Below are 20,688 nucleotides of genomic sequence, written 5' to 3'. Positions count from 1 at the left end.
AAGCAGGCCTGGCTCTCGTTGATGAAGAAACATGGTTTCTGCTTCATCCTAGCACAAAACTGTTGTGTGGAGCTCTCTCAGTTCAGTTCAGTTCAATCCCTCAGTCGTGTCCGACTGTTCAACCCCATGGACTGCAACACGCCAGGCCTCCCTGTCCATCCCCAACTCCTGGAGTTTACCCAAACTCATGTCCATTAAGTCAGTGATGCCATCCAACCATCTCATCCTCTGTCATCCCCTTCTCCTCCTGCCTTCAACCTTTCCCAGCATCAGGGTCATTTCAGATGAGTCAGTTCTTCACATCAGGTGGCCAAAGTATTGGAGTTTCAGCTTCAACATCAGTCCTTCCAGTGAACACTCAGGACTGATCTCCTTTAGGATGGACTGGTTGGAATTTCTCACAGTCCAAGGGACTCTCAAAAGTCTTCTACAACACCACAGTTCAAAAGCATCAATTCTTCAGAGATCTCTAGTTTTAGAATATTCCGTGGATGTAAATCGGTGCATTGATTTCTCTCTTTTCTAATTCTGTTTGCACTAAGCATCTTTACTGCACAATTAGCACCTTATTCTACACTGGCTGTTCTTTACTGTTATTGCTTCACAATTTAGTGCCCAAATAATGTCAGCTGTGGTGTAGAATGAGTGACATTACTGGACTTGGGATCCGAAGAGCAGTGGCTTAGCAGTTGTGTGTCCAGGGTTTCTAAATACTTATGTTTATGGTATTATTTCATCTACCTTAAATAAGCCTTCTTCCTTTGTTGGAGACTGGTGCACGCTTCCTGTTTTTCTGGGGAAGCACCTTTCCTCTGTCTGAACTTGGGACCTGCCAGGAATGGTTCTTGACTGGTCCCTGTGCTGTAAGTAGACCCTTGACCTACTTGGGCCAGGCAGGACTCCCCTTGAAACTATTTTTTTTTTTTCTTTAGTAAAAGGGAAGAATTTATTATGAAGCTCCAGGTGTCTCACTCCAAGGCAGTAATTGCAGTCATGTGGGCTTCCCTGGTAGCTTAGATGGTAAAGAATATGCCTGCGATGTGGGTGACCTGGGTTTGATCCCTAGGTTGGGAAGATCCCCTGGAGGAGGGCCTGGCAACACACTCCAGCATCCTTGTCTGGAGAATCCCCATGGACAGAGGAGCCTGGTGGCTACAGTCCATGGGGTCGCAAAGAGCTGGACGTGACTGAGCGACTAGCACACTAACAGTAGGATGTTAAATGGTTTTTTTCCCCTGCCTCTGTTATCTGGAGCTGCCAGTGCAGGACTGTCCTGTACCATTGCAAGCTTGAGGCAGCCTCCTGTGTGGAAATTACAAGGGGAAAGCATAACACTGGTTTTGCCACTTTTGGACCCCTCAGCCAGGTCAGAGAGATGAAGCGAGAGGATGTGATGACGGGACATCTCTGGGGGGCCATCCATCCCCCGTCCCCAACCCAGCACAGTGCTGGGGGTAGGGAGGGGCGCTGACACATTTCAGACTCACCCCCTGGAGTCCTGAACTCCAGGCCCCAGAGCCTTTCCGTCTGAGGTGGTGGGCGGGGATGCGGGCTCAGCAGTGCTGGTTTCCTGTCTGCAGGCAAGGTCTGGGCCATCCAGGACAGGAGGACGCTGTGGGGGGGCACTGGGAGGCCCGCTGCCTGAGGCCCTCTTTCTTCCTCCTGCCACCCTGCTGCTCAGAGCGCTTTCTTTTGTAGCTTATAACCGGGTCCTGAGTCACGGGAACTGTGACCGTCGGGGACTCACTGAACGTCTCTTAGTCTTGTTTTGTTCTTACCCCACAGTTACTGAGATGCTCAGATGAAGTCATTTACACGGGGGAGTTGGGGAGGCTGAAACACAGGAAATATGGAAGCTGCTCCGCGTTTTGTGACTATTTTACTAACTACCCGACACTAATAATTTGATTAGTCTGAGCGTAGTTGGTTTCTTAGTTTAATTAAACATTCTTTAAAAAAATTTTTTTTAATTAAAAATGTTTTTAGCCATGCTGTAAGGCTTGTGGGCTCCTAATTCCCCAGTCAGGGGTCACATCTAGGCCGAGTTCAGTGGAAGCATGGAGTCCTAACCATGACCCTCAGGGAATCCCCGAAACGTTCTTCCAGAAACAAGCGATGCCATTAGCACGTTCCTTTTTTTTTTTTCAAGTCACGGAGTTAAAATAAGCTTGACTTGACCTATGTGCTTGTAGGAGATGAATGAATGAGTCTTGATAAACTGTGGCTTTCTCAAGCCTAAAAAAGCTTTCTGTGAGTTGAGCCCTGCTGAGGTCTTTGGTGAGTATTGGCTGTGGACTCCATATCAGATGGGCTGTTCTCTGGCCTCTGTGCCAGGGAAAAAGAAGGCAGAAACTTTAGAGTGATTGTGTATTTATTTGTCTTCGGAGTTAAGTAGCCTTAGGTCTGAATTCCTCTGTTGCCACTTACTCAACTATGTTGTCTCTTTGAGCCTCAATCTTGTCATCCGTAAAATGGAAATAATAATCCCTACCCTGCAGATTGAGGATTGCAGGAGATGCTGTATTTAAGGTCCTTAGTTGTACATTGTATGTGGTCAGTTCAGTTCAGTCACTCAGTCATGTCCGACTCTTTGCGACCCCGTGGACTGCACCATGCCAGGCCTCCCTGTCCGTCACCAACTCCTGGATCTTGCTCAAACTTATGTCCATTGAGTCTGTCGGTGATGCCATGCAACCATCTCATCCTCTGTCGTCCCCTTCTCCTCCTGCCTTCAATCTTTCCCAGCATCAGGGGCTTTTCCAATGACTCTGTTCTTCACATCAGGTGACCCAAGTATTGCAGCTTCAGCTTCAGCATCAGTCCTTCCAGTGAATATTCAGGACTGATTTCCTTTAGGATGGACAGGTTGGATCTCCTTGCAGTCCAAGGAACTCTCAAGAGGCTTCTCCAACACCACAGTTCAAAAGCATCAATTCTTCGGCAATCAGCTTTCTTTATAGTCCAACTCTCCCAACCATACTTGACTACTGGAAAAACCACAGCTTTGACTAGACGGACCTTTGTTGGCAAAGTGATGTCTCTGCTTTTTAATATGCTGTATAGGTTTGTCATAGCTTTTCTTCCAAGGAGCAAGCGTCTTTTAATTTCATGGCTTCAGTCACCATCTGCAGTGATTTTGGAGCCCCGCAAAATAAAGTCTGTCACTGTTTCCATTGTTTCCCCATCTATTTACCGTGAAGTGATGGGACGGGCAAACAGATGCCATGATCTTAGTTTTCTGAATGTTGAGTTTTAAGCCAACTTTTTTACTCTCCTCTTTCAGTTTCATCAAGAGGCTCTGTAGTTCTTCTTTGCTTTCTGCCATAAGGGTGGTGTCATCTGCATATCTGAGGTTATTGATATTTCTCCCAGCAATCTTGATTCCTGCTTGTGCTTCATCCAGCCCAGCATTTCACATGATGTACTCTGCATATAAGTTAAATAAGCAGAGTGACAATATACATCCTTGATGTACTCCTTTCCCGATTTGCAACCAGTCTGTTGTTCCATGTCCAGTTCTGTTGCTTCTTGACCTGCGTACAGGTTTCTCAGGAGGCAGGTCAGGTGGTCTGGTATTCCCATCTCTTGAAGGATTTTCCGGTTTGTTGTGATCCACACAGTCAAAGGCATTGGCGTAGTCAATAAAGCAGAAGTAGATGTTTTTCTGGAACTCTCTTGCTTTTTCGTTGATCTGACAGTTGTTGGCAATTTGATCTCTGGTTCCTTAATAAATATAGCTGTTACTATTAAAAGTGACAGCTTTAGTAACAGTTGCAATTAAAGGGGGTAAGACTAGGAAATGTGAATCTGAATTTGATATTTAATGCAAACATAGTCATTATAAAAACCAATTAATCAACAACTATTGGGTGCCTTGTCTATGCAAAGGATGGGGGTGTTTGCATAAGAAGGTATGTATTACCATTCCAGTTGGTTGGGGGAATGAGTCACATACATGTAGGAAAAATAGGTAACCTTCAAGGAGCTGGGCTTTGGAAGATGGCAGAGGATTGAAAACAGAGGCATGCCTGAGAAGGCCTTGAGCTGATGGAGAAATATAGCAAGGGGAGTGATGAGAAGAATCCAACATCCAGGGTGACCTTGGAAGAGGTCAAATGACCTACACACGTTACGCCCCATCTTTCCAGTTTTATTTTTCCTTTGTCTTCCTGATTCCCTCCCAGACCTGCTTAATACCTCCCATCATTATGATGAAGATCCACACCCGTCTCGTGTTGCAGAGTTTTCATAGTTTTTTGCAGGTTCCTTTTGTCTGTGGATTTGTTGGCCCATATCCTCAAGTGCCCATGAATTCTCCTGGCAAGTTGTTTGCCCGTCCCATCTCCTGTACCCAATCTTAGTGTCCTGAACTGTAAGTGGCCTTTTGGGGTTTTTTTATCACGTTGAATCATTGAATTGAGCACCTACCAGAGGCAGTGGGCAGGGCCATGTGCTGGGGAGGCCTGAGGAGTAGAAAGATGCATGACCCAGGGTGGTCCCTGCCCCAAAGCAGCTTGCTTAGTGGAGGAAACAGATGGGCAGACAGACTCTAATTAAATGTGATTAGTGCTTGATGCTGGGCACATGAGGAAAGACATTTGGCGGGGACCCTGAGTCCCCAGGTCCTCCATCACTCACTCTTTGTGGGCGAGTTCACAGAGGCTGTCAACCTCCCCAGCACAGTATGGAAAAATGCATGCTATATCTGTAGCTATAGTTGTGATGTGAGATCTCTCTGCCTGATTCCCTGCTTGGTGGACTGTGAAGGCTCCCTTTGTCCCCTCACCCTGTCCTGGCAGGAGGTTTAGACCCTAGAGTCTTATCTCTCTCTCCCCTCCCACAGACCCACACCTGCTCCCCACCCTGGGGCTCCCCATCTCAAACGGCAGCATTGCGGTAGGAACGGGGACCCCTCTGGGGCTGAGAGTGGACTCTTGTCTAACACTTGGAAATGAATTTTTCCAGGAGACACACATGCCGACAAGGCAGGAGGCTTCATTGGGAAGGGGCACCCGGGGAGCCAGGAGGACTGCTCTGCCGCATGGCGCGCAGTCTCGGGCTTGATGGTGCTGGTTAGTTTCCTCCTGTCTCTGGCTAGCCCTCTGACTCGGTGCTTCCTCCTGCCGCACGTGGCATTGAGCCCAGGTAGATGCCAGCAAGGAGGATTCTGGGCGATTGGTAGGTTGTAGGGCCTGGCGTCTCCTCTCTCCTTTTGACTTCCTCACATTCTTTTGTTTGGTGGTAGCTTGTTAGTTCCTCATTCCTTACTAGGACCTCCTGTTTAAGATAACTCCTACAAGTGGTCACTACGGTGGTGCCTGGCCAGGGTGGGTGGTCTCGGTTGGTTGTTCCCGCAACAATGTCATCATCCCAGAGGACTGAGTCACCTGAAACCCCTGCCCTGTAACCAATTGCCCCCAAACTGTCAGCTCTGTCCCCTCCATTGCCATCACGCAGGTCCAAGCCCTTGTCTCCAGCTGGAGGTCAGGACCCCGGTAATGGGGTTCCAAAGTTAATCTAGAGGGTCTCTGCCAGTATTAAAAAAGAAGAAGGAATATAATGGAAGGAAGGCATGAGAGTGGAATACACATAGTCTGGTTGAGTTTTGTGAAAGTTGTGTTGTGTATAGTAAGAGTTTTACAGAGAAAGGTTGACGCCATGAAGCGCTTTACACACATTGACTGATTTCTCCACAACAACTGAAGTCGTGGTGTCATTGTTCCTGTCCTTGACTCACAGGGGAGGAACTGGACTGCGGGAAGTGGAGAAACTGATCAGGGTCAAACTGGAAGCCTGCGTCTCAGACGCTACGTGTGTGTGTGTGTGTGTGTGTGTGTGTGTGTGCGCGCGCGCGCACGCGCACGCATGCGTGCGTGTGTTGGGTTGCCAAGTAAAGTGTCTTTCTCAGTCTGCAGGTTGTGGTGAAAACAGAATTTGAACGGTTTCTGTCTGACAGACGTCTGTGCCTGTTCTCTTGTCCTCTCCCCCTCTGAGCTGCATCCTTGCAGCCTGGATGCTCCTGCTCTCTCTCGCAGGGTCCGGCACTTTTGGGAGGGTGTGCAGTCTGTGTGCTCACAGAGCCTGTGAAGCCTGGTCCTGCTGACCTCCTCGGCTTGGAGGCTTTGAGAGCCCTCGGGCACCTGCCTGTGCTCCTGAGAGCACCCAGACTCAGGGCTCCATGGCCTGCCCGTGTGGCTCCTTGGACTGCAGGGTCCCAGCACATGTTGCTGTTGTTCAGTCGCTGAGTTGTGTCCGATTCTGTGTGACCCCCATGAACTGTAGCCCGTCAGGCTCCTCTTTCTGTGGGATTTCCAGCAAGAATACTGGAGTGGGTTGCCATGCTCTTCTCCAGGGGATCTTCCTGACTCAGGGATGGAGCCCACCTCTCCTGCATGGCAGGCAGAGTCTTCACTGCTGAGCCACCTGGGAAGCCGTCCCAGCACCTACTCCATCTATAGAGAAACAGCTCCTTGTTCACTTGACGTCCATCTGGGGGCCAGGGGCTCGGAGGCTGATGTGCATCCCCAGCCCAGAGGACAGTGTTTGGCACGTCAGTCAGTGAGCGCACACTGGGTGTTCCGTTAGCTGTGGATGGTGAAGAAGGGTAGGTCTTCTGCTTGGCTTGGATGAGGGGCTGTCAGCCCCTGTCTGTTGGGTGGGCTTTCAGGGCCCTGTGTGGGCAGGCAGGGTGGTCGGGTGCAGGAGTCTTGGCCTCATGTCAAGCAACGGGGGCTTTGGCTGCACTGCGTCTTGGCAGCTTAGCCACGAAACATAAATGGGGTGATGACAGTGCACCCACTTGCATCCTGGCTCATCAGAACATCAAAGGAGATAAATTGTGTATGGAAGTTAGATGACTGTGGTGTTGGCTGTTCCGGAAGGTGGTGGTTTGACGTTTTCTCCCTTCTTGGGTCTCCTTGGCCTTGACACGGGCCTTTGTGGTTGGAGAGGCCCTCTGGGTGCCATGCTAACAGGCCCACTGTCAAGGGCAGTTCTCTCTTCTGTTGAGCGAGTGTAGCTCTGGGCCAAAGCCATTCGAATTCCTGTTTTAAGCTTATGCATTGGTGATTTTTCTAACCGTGATCCTTGACGTTGGAAACTTTCTGGCTTAGGGTAATGCAGTGACAGCTCTACGTCGGCCCTGAAGCCATAACTCCAGGGGTGATGAGTACAGCTTGTGTCTGATGAGCATCCGCCACGTGCTGCTGCCCACTCAGCACCCTGTCCTCCCAACTTTGGGGAGTCAGTGGTGGATTCCCCACTTGGCAGACGAGGAAACCGAGGGCCAGGGAGTTTGAGAAACTTGCCAAGCTCTTCTGTTCCTCAGAGCATGCCATTCTCATTTTCGTTACAACTAGCCTATTGATTTTTGTGGGTTTTTGGTTTTCTTATTGTTGTCTTTTTTTGTTTGTTTGTTTGCAGCACTGCAAGGCATGAGGGATCTTCCCCAACCAGGAACCAAACTTGTGCCCCTGGAGTCTTAATCACTGGACTTCACTGGACTGCCTGGGAAGTCCCTTGGTTTTTGTTTTTGATTTAGAAAATAATGATTATAAGCTCCTTGAGAGAAAATTCTAATAGTTGTCTTGTCTGTTCTCGGTGGTCTGGGTATTTGATTGACGTGATCCATCTTTTCCTGGGTGAGACTCTGGTTGTCCAGGTAAGGATCCCTGGCCTCTGCCTGTGCTGGACTCTGCAGGGGTCTCCTTCCTCGGCGGGTACTTCGTGCCCCCTCCCCCAAGCCGCTGCCCGGCCCCCGCCCCACCCTGGAGTGGATGGAGCCTACGCTCTGGAAATAGGAGCTCATTTCCTCCTAACTTTTTACTTCTGAAGACTTCTGTTTGTCTTCTCTGGGCTGCATTCATTTCCCTTTACTGCTGCAGTTTATTGCTCTTTCAGTTCAGTTCAGTTCAGTTGCTCAGTCATGTCTGACTCTTTGTGACCCCATGGACTGCAGCACACCAGGCCTCCCTGTCCATCACCAACTCCCAGAGCCTACTCACACTCATGTCCATTGAGTCGGTGATGCCATCCAACCATCTCATCCTCTGTCGTCCCCTTCTCCTCCTGCCTTCAATCTTTCCCAGAATCAGGGTCTTTTCAAATGAGTCAGCTCTTTGCATCAGGTGGCCAAAGTATTGGAGTTTCAGCTTCAACATCAGTCCTTCCAATGAACACTCAGGACTGATCTCCTTTAGGATGGACTGGTTGGATCTTCTTGCAGTCCAAGGGACTCTCGAGTCCTCTCCAACACCACAGTTCAAAAGCATCAATTCTTCGGCTCTCAGCTTTCTTTATAGTACAACTCTCACATCCATACATGACCACTGGAAAAACCATAGCCTTGACTAGATGGGCCTTTGTTGGCAAAGTAATGTCTCTGCTTTTTAATATGCTCTCTAGGTTGGTCATAGCTTTCCTTCCAAGGAGTAAGCGTCTTTTAATTTCATGGCTTCAGTCACCATCTGCAGTGATTTTGGAGCCCCCCAAAATAAAGTCAGCCACTACTGGCTCCTTTATTTTCACTTTTCAGACTTGCCCAAAATGCACCTTAATTTTGGTATCTTTAGATCTTTAAAGCCCTGTACTCTGTTACTGATGATTTCCTTCATTTTGCAGAATTCTAGTTGGTTGCAAGTCTATTTGGTGAGACCCTGCTTCTTTCCCTTCTGTCGTTAAATTTTAATACTTTTCTGTTCCTCTTCATTTATAGGAATTTGTATTTCATTTTTTTTAGATTGTAGTAATGGACCTTCAGTGTCCTGCAGTCTGACTTCCCATCAGACTGACTGGCGTTTAGAATTGCATGTCCATTGAGTAGGGGTCAGCCTTACGGTGTCCTTGCTCCTTCTTTGGCAGGCGCATCTGTTGCATAATCTTGGTGCTCCCCACCCCTTTGCTGGCTTTTGTCGGATCAGCCCTGACCCCTCACCACAGCGGGGGCCACTGCTGGCCCTCTGGCTACCTCTTCACCCTCTCCTCTCCTCCCCCCACAACCAGAAGCTCTCTAACTTTTCATTTCAGGACCCCTTTTAAAATTATTAAAAGCTAGTAAGATCCTCAAAGAGCTTTCAATTATGTGGATTATGTGTAGCAGTACTTACAATATTAGAAATTGAAGTTGAAAAGATTTTAAAGTGTTTATTAAATTAGTTTAAATATAGCAGTAATAAACCCATTACATAATACAGATAACACTTTTAATGAAAAATAACTATTTCCAAAGCAGAAAATGAAGGGCAACATTGTTTTGCTTCTTTCCAGATAACTTTATTGCCTACCTTAATGGAAGACAGCTGGATTCTCATCAATGGTTTTGCCTTCATTCTGTTGCAGTGTCGTGTGTGTGTGTGTGTGTGTGTGTGTGTGTGTGTAAGAATTAAAAAAAATTAATTTATTTTTGGCTATGCAGGGTCTTCATTGCTCTGTGGGCTTTTCTCTAGTTGTGGGGGCCTCACTTCGTTGCCATGCACAGGCTCCAGGGCGCGGTGGCCCAGCAGCTGAGGCTCCGGCCCTCTGGAGCTCGGGCTCGGTCTCTGTGGCACACGGGCTTTGTTGCTCTGCAGCAGATGGGATCTTCCCGGATCAGGGATCCAACCCATGTCTCCTGCATTGGCAGGTGGATTCCTCTCCACTAAGACACCACGGATGCCCTGTTGTGTTTTATATATGAAGAAAATACAGCCTTCCCTGGGTATAGTTGGAAACGGGAGGAATGTTTTAACAACCTATTCAGTTAATTGTGGATAGTCTTTGAAATTACATCAGAGTTTGACAAGCGTTAGTTTCTTCAAGGTTTGTTGCAGCATAGAATCTGAAATCTTATATCAAAGAGTCTCTCATATTCTGTTACATTAAAATCTTTTGGTTTGTCTTGCACTTTGAAAGGATCTTTTATGCATTTTGTAACATCATGCATGAGTCATTTGAATAACATCACATTAGTTACTGTCACTACTGCTCTCCTCTGAAAAGCCTTAAAGTATTGAAAGACTCTAAAGCTCATAGTGGCCAATAGAGTTTTTCCAAATTTTAATTTTTGCTTGAAAGCTCAAATTTTTCTTTACTAACAAATACTGTCAGTTTTCCTTGAACTAACAGGCTCCCTTTATTCATTCTAAAAACACACAGATCTGAGTCACCATAGCTTTTCTGTCAGTCATTCTTTCAAGTTAAAATGGTGTTCAGTGGAAAAGAGTGGCCCATTCGGCTTGCCGCTGAGTTGTATGAATGGATTTTCCTGCCGAGAACCACCACACTGGGCTTGTAGCAGAAGTGCTGTGTGTGTGCTGCTCGTTTTGTCACGAGATAGTAAAAAGATGTGTACTCAAGGTTAATATTTAATGGAATTCATAACTTTTACTGCTTCCATTAGTATATTCTTAGATGAAATTGACCTTTTTTTTAAACTGTGAGAGTGTGTTGGTGGAGATTACAGTGACGGCTATCACAGTCAGATGCCACTGCCTTATTACTGGCTGAGGCTCCAGCCATTTCCCCCACCATTGTTTTTGCACCGTCAGTGCAAATGTCACACAACTGAAGATAGTTTTGACTTGGTAGCACCGCCAGAGAGGGTCTTGGACCACATTTTGGAAACCACTGGATAAGACCAATGTGTGCATAAAACCTCTGCACACATTGGACACTCTTGCTTCTGATCTGCCTGGAAAACCCTCTCCCTTCCTATATGTGTGTACAAATACACACACTTATACATATATACGTGTATGTATGCACGTGTATGTGCATATATGTACATGTCTCTGTCACTTAAGTTAATATTGGTTCTACTCATCATGTGTTCATGGGTCTCTTCCAGTAGACAGTAGACTGTGAGCCAGGTTTCACATTTATCTTAGGTGGTGATAGCACCAAGTACCATGCCTATTAAATATTAACCTGTTTAATGTTGCCTGTCTTCATCACCCTTATATTATTATTGTTTCCAGGGCTCAATAAATGTTTTTTGAACAAACAAAGAATTAGGTTAGTATTTTCCCAGGGTTTTCTTAGAATGTTGGTTCTCTTATATCAGCAAGTGTTAAGCATGCAAGGGCATCTGTGGTTAAGTTGATTTGGTAGGTTCAAAAAGCGTTTAATTGAAGGCTTTCCCGTATTCTTCATTGTATGATGTGCACTGTGAATTTTTAAGCGGGATGGGAGGCTACAGAACGTACTGTTTCTCACCAGTTGAATAACACATGAACCTTCTTTTCTTGGCATGTCTCACAGGATTAGTTGGAATTTTCTTTAGGAAATAATTGTGTAAACTGTCTTTTCCAGTTTTTACAGATTAGTGAATTGATTACACATGTTTATTCATGCATTAATTTATACCTTGTATTTAGTTAGTACTTTTTAAGGCTAGACACTGGTAGATTTAGGCATTCAATGGCTAGCAAAATGAAAAAATACTTTGAGAAAATATTAATACACTACTTGTGTGGAGTAGATGGTCAAGTGGGAGATTCAACTATCATCAACTGATCCCTGCAAATTACAAGTGTTATGCTGATGGTATGTTGGAAGGTACAGTTATTTCTTGGTACCCCTAGGAGATTGGTCCCAGGACTCCTGCAGATACCAGATCCTCAGATGCTGAAGTTTCTTGCATAAAATGACTTAGTATTTGCATAAAACATGTGCACGTCTTCCCATATACTTTAAATCTATAGATTATTTATAGCACCTTCCCGTATACTCTAAACCATCTGTAGATCCTGTGTAAATAGTCATATGTGTGCTTGGTCGCTCAGTCGTGTCTGACTCTTTGCAATCCCATGGACTGTGGCCCGCCAGGCTCCTCTGTCCATGGAATTCTCCAGGTAAGAATACTGGAGTGGGTTGCTATGCCCTCCTCCAGGGGATCTTCCCAACCCAGGGATCGAACCCAGGTCTCCTGCATTGCAGGTGGATTCTTTACCATCTGAGCCATCAGGGAAGCCCAAATAGTCATAAATACAATATAAATGCTATGTAAATAGTTGCCAATGTGTGGCAAATTTGTTTTGCTTTTGGGGACATTTTGGAAATTTCTTTTTTCGAATATTTTCCATCTGCGGTTGGTTGAATCCTTGGATGTGGAACCTGCAGAGACAGAGGGTGGACAGTCCGTAGTGCTAAAAGCGTTTGCTTTTTGTTTTTCTCCTTCTCAAACCTCCACTGGGCCTATTCAGGCACCCTGTCAGCATTTTGCTGCTGCTACATTCTTGTGACCAGAAGGCTGGTGAAGAGGCTCCGTAATGATGGGACCTCACCTGGCTGTGTCATCGGAGGGGATGGCATGTTGGAGACTGGGCCTTTAGAAATGTGAGCCAACTTCCTCTTAGTGCCTGGCATGTAGTAGGTGCTCGTGTATGTTGATTGGCTGAATGGTGAGTGGATAAGTGTGCTCAGAGACTAAAGGATAAACTCCACACTGTGATCCCATCAACCCCACGCCTGAGCTTGCTCCGCCATACAGGGTGGGCTGAATAAAGCCATGTAGCTGCTTTTCATGCCCCTCAGCTCTGACCTGGCCTGTGTTGTAGGGAACCAGTGACTCTTCAACCTTCTCTGCCCCACAAAACAAAACATGAAGCACGCCCTCCTTTCTGTGTTGATCCAGTTCTGTCCATACACTGGGAGAAAATGTTAATACACTCTATATGAAAGTATTTAATCAAAGGATATGATGTTGATACAGTAAAATTGGTCTTTGGTCCTCTGACTTCCTGGACAGATGATAGCAGGAGGGTTTTGTAACAGAATGGTCTCGGAGTCTGGACTTTAGTAAGATTAAGCCCGTGTTTAGTGTGACGTTTCGCTCTGTGAAGTCACCCACAGAGAAGGCAAACATTCCATGTTTAGTAACTAGTCCTCTTGGTTCTTGGCGTGTGGCCTACACCAGTTTGGGCTGGATGGGCTCTGGGGACGTGGGGACTTCTCCCAGTGCTGTCCCCTCCCCACCACTTCGTGTGGATGGGTAGAGAGGAAAACATGCACTCACTCAGACTGCCCTCTTCTTTCAAAGCCTGAAACTTCTTCAGCCACGTCATTGTCCTGCCAGAGTCTGAAAACTGGTAGGCTTTAGAGAGGCCGAGGGTCGGCTAGAGTCTCTTAGGAGATGAATGCACCCGGGTGGTTGGTTTCTTCAGGTGTTGCTCTGAGACTGAATTATGAAAATCCTCAGGGAGTTTTCTTGATTTTTCATTTTTGTGATTGAGTTAGAGTTGCAGAAGTATCATGAGTTGCTAATTAAAGAAGTGTTTTTTTCCATTTCTTTGTAAAAGAAATTCACGTTAATTGTAGAAATTTGGAAAAATATCAAAAGGCATACTGCTGAAAATTACCCATAATTTCTAGTATTCAGAGATAATCACTACAAAACGTTTTGTTGTATTTGCATGCATTTTATATGCATAATTAAGATCATTGTGTATAAATTTTGATTTCTCCTTTTCCCGTTTAGTATATTTTATCTTGCATTGAGAGTACTACAGCATGGGAACTTGTATTAGTTTCCTCTGGCTGCAGATTTCCACAAACTGGATGGCTTAAGACCATGGAAATGGATTCCCTCAGTTCTGGAGGCCAGAAGTCTGAGCCGGGCCTGAGGAGTGTGCGCCCCCTGGAGGCTGTTGTGGGGAGTGCGCCCCTCGACCCTCAGTTTCTGGTGACGTGTGCGTAGGTAGAGAGGAAAACAGCCACCTACTCAGATTGTCCTCTTCTTACAAAGCCTAGCGTTCCCTGGCGTTCCCAGCGTGTGGCCCCGTCTCTCCAACGTCTGCCTGTGTTTTCACATGCCTTTCCTGTGTGTGTGTGTGTGTGTGTGTGTGTGTGTGTGTGTGTGTGTGTGAGTGTGTGTGAGAAATCGCCCTCTGCTGCTCTTGTGAGAGCATTTGTGTCGGCTCTCACAACCCGACAATCAAGGATGTCTCTCCATCTTAAGATTCTTCACTGGCAGAGGTGCCATATCTACCCAAGGTAGCATTTACAGGTTCCAGAGTTAGGACCTGTTATCCTTGGGGGCCATTATTCAGACTGTCAGAGGATTTAAGAGCATAGACTTTTGAGCCAGACTGGGTGGGCTCAAAACCCCGTGTGGTCTCTTACTAGCAGAGTGATCTTGAGCAAGTGTCTTAACTATTGGTGCCTCCATTTTCTGATCTGTAAAGCGGGAATAATAACATTAGCAACCTGAGGATTAACAGGGTTAATGTTTGTAAAGCACCTGATAAGCTTAGGACAGTGTTTGACCCATGTAAGGATTAGCTGTTGCTATTGTAGTTGGTATTTTTATTAGAAATTTTTTGTAAAATGTCCTTTTCATGGCTGCATAAAACTTTATTCACAAACCTATCATAATTTGTCTAGTCATTTTCTTTCGTCGACTATTAACTTTATTTTCAGTTTTTTTAAATCTCATGTAAAACATTGCCATGGATACCTTTGAGCATTAAGTTTTGTCCCCATTTCAGATTCATTTCCTAGGGTTGAATTCTGAAAATGGAATTGTAATATCAGAGGGTATATACAGTTTTAAACCTTTTAATAAGAATTTGTCAAATTACTTCCAGAAAGATTCTGCCTTTCATACCTCCTGCCACTTGTTGAATGATGAGAATAGCCACTTTGCTATGGCCATACTGGGACTGAGTGTTGTCATTTAAACATCCTCGGGTATTTTGACATGGTCTGCCCTTTAAGGCTGAAATGTAACATGGAAAAGGACTCAGAATTGTAGTTTCTTTGACAAGGATGCTCCTGCAAGGCAAGAAAGCTTCTAATGAGAAATGAAATCCTTGTTTTGTCAGGTTTACAGGTGCGTCTTCCATCCTGTTATGAAGCCTGGATCTGAGTGTTTTAAAAGTTATAAGGCAGGATGTTCCTGGGGAGGAAATGTTAGTAGTAGGACAGTGCTACGGACACAAGGATTCTAATCAAACAGTTTTGTTTCTGTTCTCAAACTTGGACATTGAAAATTCTGAGCGTTGATGGGATGAGGGAGGCACCCTTAAACAACAAGAATAGCAACAGATGATGGATTTAATCCTTTTGCAGCTAAAGCCATTTGAGGGCAGGAGGAGGGTAGAGAGGAGTGGCCCCTGCACTTCCTGTCAGTGAGGGGGGCCTGCCCCCACACCCCAGCCTCCTGTTAGCCTCCTTTCCTTTCCTGGTGGCTCCAGGCTGATCTCACCCGGGCTCCTGGGCTGCAGCGGAGGAGCCAGGGTCCCAGCAGAGCAGAAGGCAGGGCAGTGGATTTCTCTCCCAGCTGTGAGCTGGTGTGAGCACACAGTGCACACCGTGTAACAGCTGGTCGCACACGCATTCCGCAGTATCTGAACCAGTCGAGGTGGGTGGGCTGTGTGGTGGCCCCAAAGATGTGTTTGAGTAACGTGACCTTATTTGGAAAAAAGATCTTTGTAGATGTAATTCAGATAAGGATTGGAGACGAGGTCATCTTGGGTTGAGGCTTCCCTGGTGGCTCAGATGGTAAAGAATCTGCCTGCCAGTGCAGGAGACCCAGGTTTGATCCCTGGGTCGGGAAGATCCCCTTGAGAAGGGCATGGCCACCCACTCCAGTATTCTTGCCGGAGAATTCCATGGACTGAGGAGGCTGGTGGACTATAGTTCATGGGCTTGCAGAGTTAGACATGACTGAGCAACTAATACACACGCACACACATCTTGGGTTATCTAGGTGTGTGACTGTGTGCTCAGTCATGTCTGATTCTTTGCAACCCCATGGACTGTAGCCTGCCAGGCTTCTCTGTCAGTGGAATTTTCCAGGCAAAAGTACTGGAGTGGGTTGCCATTTTCTTTTCCAGAGGATCTTCCTGACCCAGGAATTGAACCTGTGTCTCTTGCATTGGCAGATGGGTTCTTTACCACTGCAACACTTGGGAATATTGGGTTATATCTAGATGGGTCCTAAATGTGACCAGAAGTGTCCTTAGAGAGGAAGAGAGAGATTTTACACACATGCACACAGACACACACATACACGTGCACACACGAGAAGGCATGGAAATGAAAGAGTGATGCGGCCACAAGCCGAGGAATGCCAGCAGTCACCAGCAGCTGAAAAAGGCAAGGAACAGACTCTCCTCTAGAGTCTGGATGGGATGTGGCCTCGCCAACACTTGATTTCAGGCTTCTGGCCCCCAGAGCTGTGAGAGAATAAATTTCTGTTGTGCTATGCTGCTCAGTTTGTGATAAATTTTTTATGGCATTTGCAGGAAACTCATACAAAAGTCTGTGCTCTGTTCAGCAAGACAGTCCCCCAATCATGTGCTTGGCTGGGTAGCAGTGTCATAAGCACTAAAAACTTTTGAACTGCTCTTAATTTCTGTACTTGGCTTGTTGTGAACCAGCAGCAGAGAGGTCTGGTCGGCAGACCGCCCTCTGAGGGCCATGAGTCCTGTCTCCCTCCCCGGTTTTGTGGACAAGGAAACAAGCCCAGAGAGGAGAAGGTGGGGCTGAGATTAGAGCAGGTGCCCCTGCTGCTTGAAACAGAGATGGACGCTGGCCTCCTAGGGGCCAGGTCTGGGATGAGCAGACAGGATCGCTGCCCTTCAGCCTGCTTTGCAGGCCAGCTGGCGTCCCTGTCGCTGTTCTGTACCCCACAGAGTGAACGCTGATGCTCCAGGGAACCCCTGGAGCTCCGAGCTGCCTAGAAGGCCCAGAAGCCAGGAGATGCTCATGAAGCCCTTGCTGCAGCTAATGAGCCAACAGCAGCAGGCAAAGTACCCTGTCTAGGGTAAAGATCACGGCTACTGTTGACTTAATTTCCAGCTGACTGCTTTCGTCTTTGTGCTTTGGGTCATATTTTCCCTCCGTAGCCCAATTTTAACATTCTACATTTTCAGAGTGGTAATTATCTCTCAGAGAATATGGGATTAGCCTACAGTCATCTTGACTCTTAAGCTGCTTGAATAAAGTCCATCCAACTTAACTTGGGGCTTCCCAAGTGGTACTGTGGTAAAGAATCTCACTGCAGGAGATGCTGGTTCAATACTTGGGTTAGGAATATCCCCTGGAGTAAGAATTGGCGACCCACTCCAGTATTCTTGCCTGGGAAATCCCATGGACAGAGGAGCCTGGTGGGTTACAGTTCATGGGGTTGCAAAGAGTCAGACATGACTGAGTGACTGAGCATGCATGCAATTTAACTTGACATTCAGACCTCCTGAAAAGCCATCTACTTTCTAGTTCTGCCTCCCAGCCCTCCCTTTCATAGCCCTTATCTTTAAACTTCATGGAAGTCTTACTCCCTAGTAGAGGGATTAGAAGGGGTTAGAGTCTTGAAGCCCTACAGTAGGTGATTTCATGGTTGACCCACTGAGAAACCAATGGAAAATTAGGTCGAGGGGATAGTTGGCATAAATCTTTCAAGATCTTAGGGAAAAAAATGTTTGCATTTACTAAAATAGACTCTAAAGACAACATGAATAACTAGCACCAGTCACTAGTATGTGAACTGAATCAGCTGGTCTACCATCTGGCTCAGCTGAGCCACAGATGCCTGTAGCCACATGAGTAGACCAGGCAAGACCAGAAGAAAAACCACCCCACTGAGCCCAGCACTAATTGCTGACCCACCAACCATGAGTAAATAAAATGTTTATTAAGACCAAAAAAGGACAGCACAGTAAATCAAGACTTATCTTTGTTATTTCACTTCTCATTATAGTATTGATAGGCATTGTATGGTTACTCAATTATTCCTCATGTGCTATAGACACTTTCAGAGTCTCTCACCTTTATATTTTCATTGAAATTCTTTTTTATTTTGTTATGGGTAATACCCATGTTAGGAGCCCTCTTTCCCCAACATCTGGGTCTCCATCTTAGTATTGAATACCTCAAATTTTATGACTTATTTGCTGGGTCTCCTCTCTGGGTTTCCCACCTCTCTCTTCCTCTCCTCTCAGATATTATGGGATGGTAGTTGAGAGGCCCAGGTCACTGTCTCTCCTCTTTTATTTTTCCTGAAGCTTTGTTTCAGAAGTCTTTATTTCATCACCCTCTACTTATGTTTTTTTTTTTTTTTTAGTCCCAACCCTGGATCTCATAGTTTTAAATAAGTAACTTTTGGTTGCAAGGAAAAGAAATGCTCTCTTTCCAGTTTAAGTCAGCGGAGTGTCTGTTGCAGGAACCTCAGGAATGCAGGGAACAGCCTGACCAGTGTGCTGGGGGCTGGAGCAGGCATGCTCCTCTGGTTCTGGGCCTGTGGTCCTGCCTAGTGTGAGTGAGGGAGGGGGCGGGGCAGCATGAGTGCTGGTGAGGAGTCAGCTGGGGGAGGGGAGCCACTCAACCGCCCTCTCATCAGGGACTTGGTGGAGGTGTCACAGGAGGTCTGCAGAGAGCAATCCCACCAAACCTGTTATACCTCTTCTTCTGGTTTCTCAACAGGAATAATCCAAGTCACCTTTCCTGGAAGTCAGTTTGCTGAAACTACTGAAGCAGCAGTACTTGAAGTTGAAGAAAAGGTAAATAGAAGCAAATTCCTGTCTGCTAAAGTCCTCTCAAGAGGGAAACCCATGTTTGGAGGGATAACCGTCCCTATTGTTTTTCAGGCATACGCAGCCCTCCTCTGCCTGGCCCAGCCCTAGTTTCTCTTCCTAGTCGTCCCTCAAGGCCTTTATCAATGGCTGCCTCCTTGGAAAGGAGGGCTCTCCCCTCTGGCTGGTGTGATTTCTCCTGCTTTTGAACCCCCACTGTACTGTGTTCCTCTCACTGACCTGTATCCGAGGGGAGACCTTGTGCCCCTCCTCTCTGTCCTCCCATAGCCATGTGGAATGTGGGGCTCCTTCTCTGTGACCCTCACCCCACTGTAGCACTTCCATACTGGATTATAGTTACCTGTTTGCGTGTTTCCCCCAGTCACTCCCTTAAGATGTATCTGAACTGTGCCTCGAACATAGAAGCTGCCTCCACAAATGTTTATTGAATGAGTAGTGGTCACCTCATGTGTGGATTCACTACGTACCTCCACCATTCCACCCGTATAGGGCCTATACTATAAATCGATTTTATTCTTTGAGCATTCATCAGAGATTTTTAATCTCTAGCTACTTTTTGTGTTTTGGCTGTTGGGGAAATGAAGCAAAGCATTCATATCTAGTTTTTATTTTTCATAGACAGTTTGGTTCCACGTTAAGAGCTGTGATCCAGAAGCTTGAGGGGAAGGGAGGTGACAGGCAGGTCAGGGAACCAGTGACCTTGGAAGCACGGCTCCCCACCGCACTCTGCCTCGCTGAGGGTGGTGTTGAATGGGACTGCACGAGGTGGGGTTTCTCACACCTGTGTCTGTGGCCCTCTTGTCTCCTGATGGCAGACCCCTCTTCCTCCACCCACCCATCCATATGATCTTCCAGACTGCCTCAGTCAACAGAGAGTTGCATCTGAATCCACCTCTCTGCTCCAAACCTTTTTTTTTTTTAATCATTGTCAGTAGATTCCTTTTCTCATCTGCTTTTACTGAACCTGCTGAATATCCCAAAGATGTTCCTTATTTATTTTATCTGTTTTGTTGGTCACCATCCTCTTATAAGAGGACTCATTCCAGTTGTTCCCACCTGGCAGTGACCAGCAGTTGTCTGCTACATTTGATGAGTTCTTCCCGTTTCAAAAAGTGCTTCTCTGCTCACCATTAGAATTCTTCTCCCACCAGTCCTAGGAAACAGGCAGGGGCAAATGGCGGCTTCCCATTCCCGGAAACTCAGAGTGCTAGATATTCCACGTGAGGCCCGTTGCCAGTGTTAACAGCGCCTGATTTTCCTCTCCCTGCACCATCTTGCTCGTTCTCCTTGGAAGCGGCTACTGTCACAAAGCCGGGGGGCCCTTTTCACCCACTCCAGTGTCCTCGCAGGGGCGGGAGCCTTGACCTGTTGACCAGAGATGCGGTCTGATCCTGGCGTTTCCTCTACCCACAGCCAGGCCACTTTCTTAAAAAAGTAGATCTCTTCTTCCTGAGAGCTTTCGGTCAGTCTCGTGAGTTTTATTTTCTGTTCGGGCTTATTTAAACGCAGGAAATTGACTTACTTTACATGAATGCTGCGCTGTCTTATTCTCGGAGCGCAGGGAGACGCTAACAGGGATTGGGGCACCTTAATCTGGCTATCTATAACGATCTTCCTGCCTCCCCTCTAAATAATTGCAAATGGGGCCATGCATCAAGGCTGCAAAGCACAGTGCTTTATTGCCATGTGCGACTGTTTAGTTAAAATTTTTTTTTAATGGCTCAACTTTTAATTAGAAAGCAGAATGTTGAATGGCATTTTGATTTGTCCTTTGGTGGCAAAACTGGAAAAATAGATCTATCCTGATAGGACACCAGGTGCTGGTCCTGAAGAAGCATATTAACTTCAGAGCAGGATGTGAACTCAGAGTCATTGTTTCTCTAAAACAGGCGAAATTCAGGGTCATCATTTCCCTAAAACAGGCCATCTACTCTCGGCTTTTTCTTGTGAGAACTTCCTCTGCATCTGTACCACCATAGATTGACAGTTCCCTGGGGAGGTTCTACTTAGAATCCCCCAAACAGGGAAGTACCCCCGGTGATGTAACTGTCAGGACACATGGCTAGATACTGAGACCCTTCAGCCTGGATGCCTTGAAAATATCAGTGTCAGGAAGTCAGCACAACTGTTACAATGATTGTAATTGAAAAAAATACCAGGCTGTGTACTTCACTTTGGG

General features: G+C 46.5%; 1 protein-coding gene across 11 annotated transcripts in view; it reads left to right on the top strand.

Annotated features, from left to right (window-relative positions):
* SMCO4 (single-pass membrane protein with coiled-coil domains 4) overlaps positions 1 to 20,688 on the top strand; it is a 95,038-nt gene that overhangs the window by 40,272 nt on the left and 34,078 nt on the right. For 9 of the 11 annotated variants that reach the window (XM_081536632.1, XM_081536630.1, XM_081536627.1 and 6 more), the window contains one exon: positions 18,400 to 18,476. The exons of the other annotated variants lie outside the window; for them this stretch is intronic. The gene's annotated coding sequence lies outside the window, so the exon portion shown is untranslated. The remainder of the gene's footprint in view (positions 1 to 18,399; positions 18,477 to 20,688) is intronic. 11 annotated transcript variants of the gene reach the window in all.

The sequence above is a fragment of the Giraffa tippelskirchi genome, chromosome 10 (assembly GCF_054371585.1).
Source record: "Giraffa tippelskirchi isolate mGirTip1 chromosome 10, T2T-mGirTip1v1.2.pri, whole genome shotgun sequence".
Lineage (NCBI taxonomy): Eukaryota > Metazoa > Chordata > Mammalia > Artiodactyla > Giraffidae > Giraffa > Giraffa tippelskirchi.
This window is presented reverse-complemented; position numbering and strand designations above follow the sequence as displayed.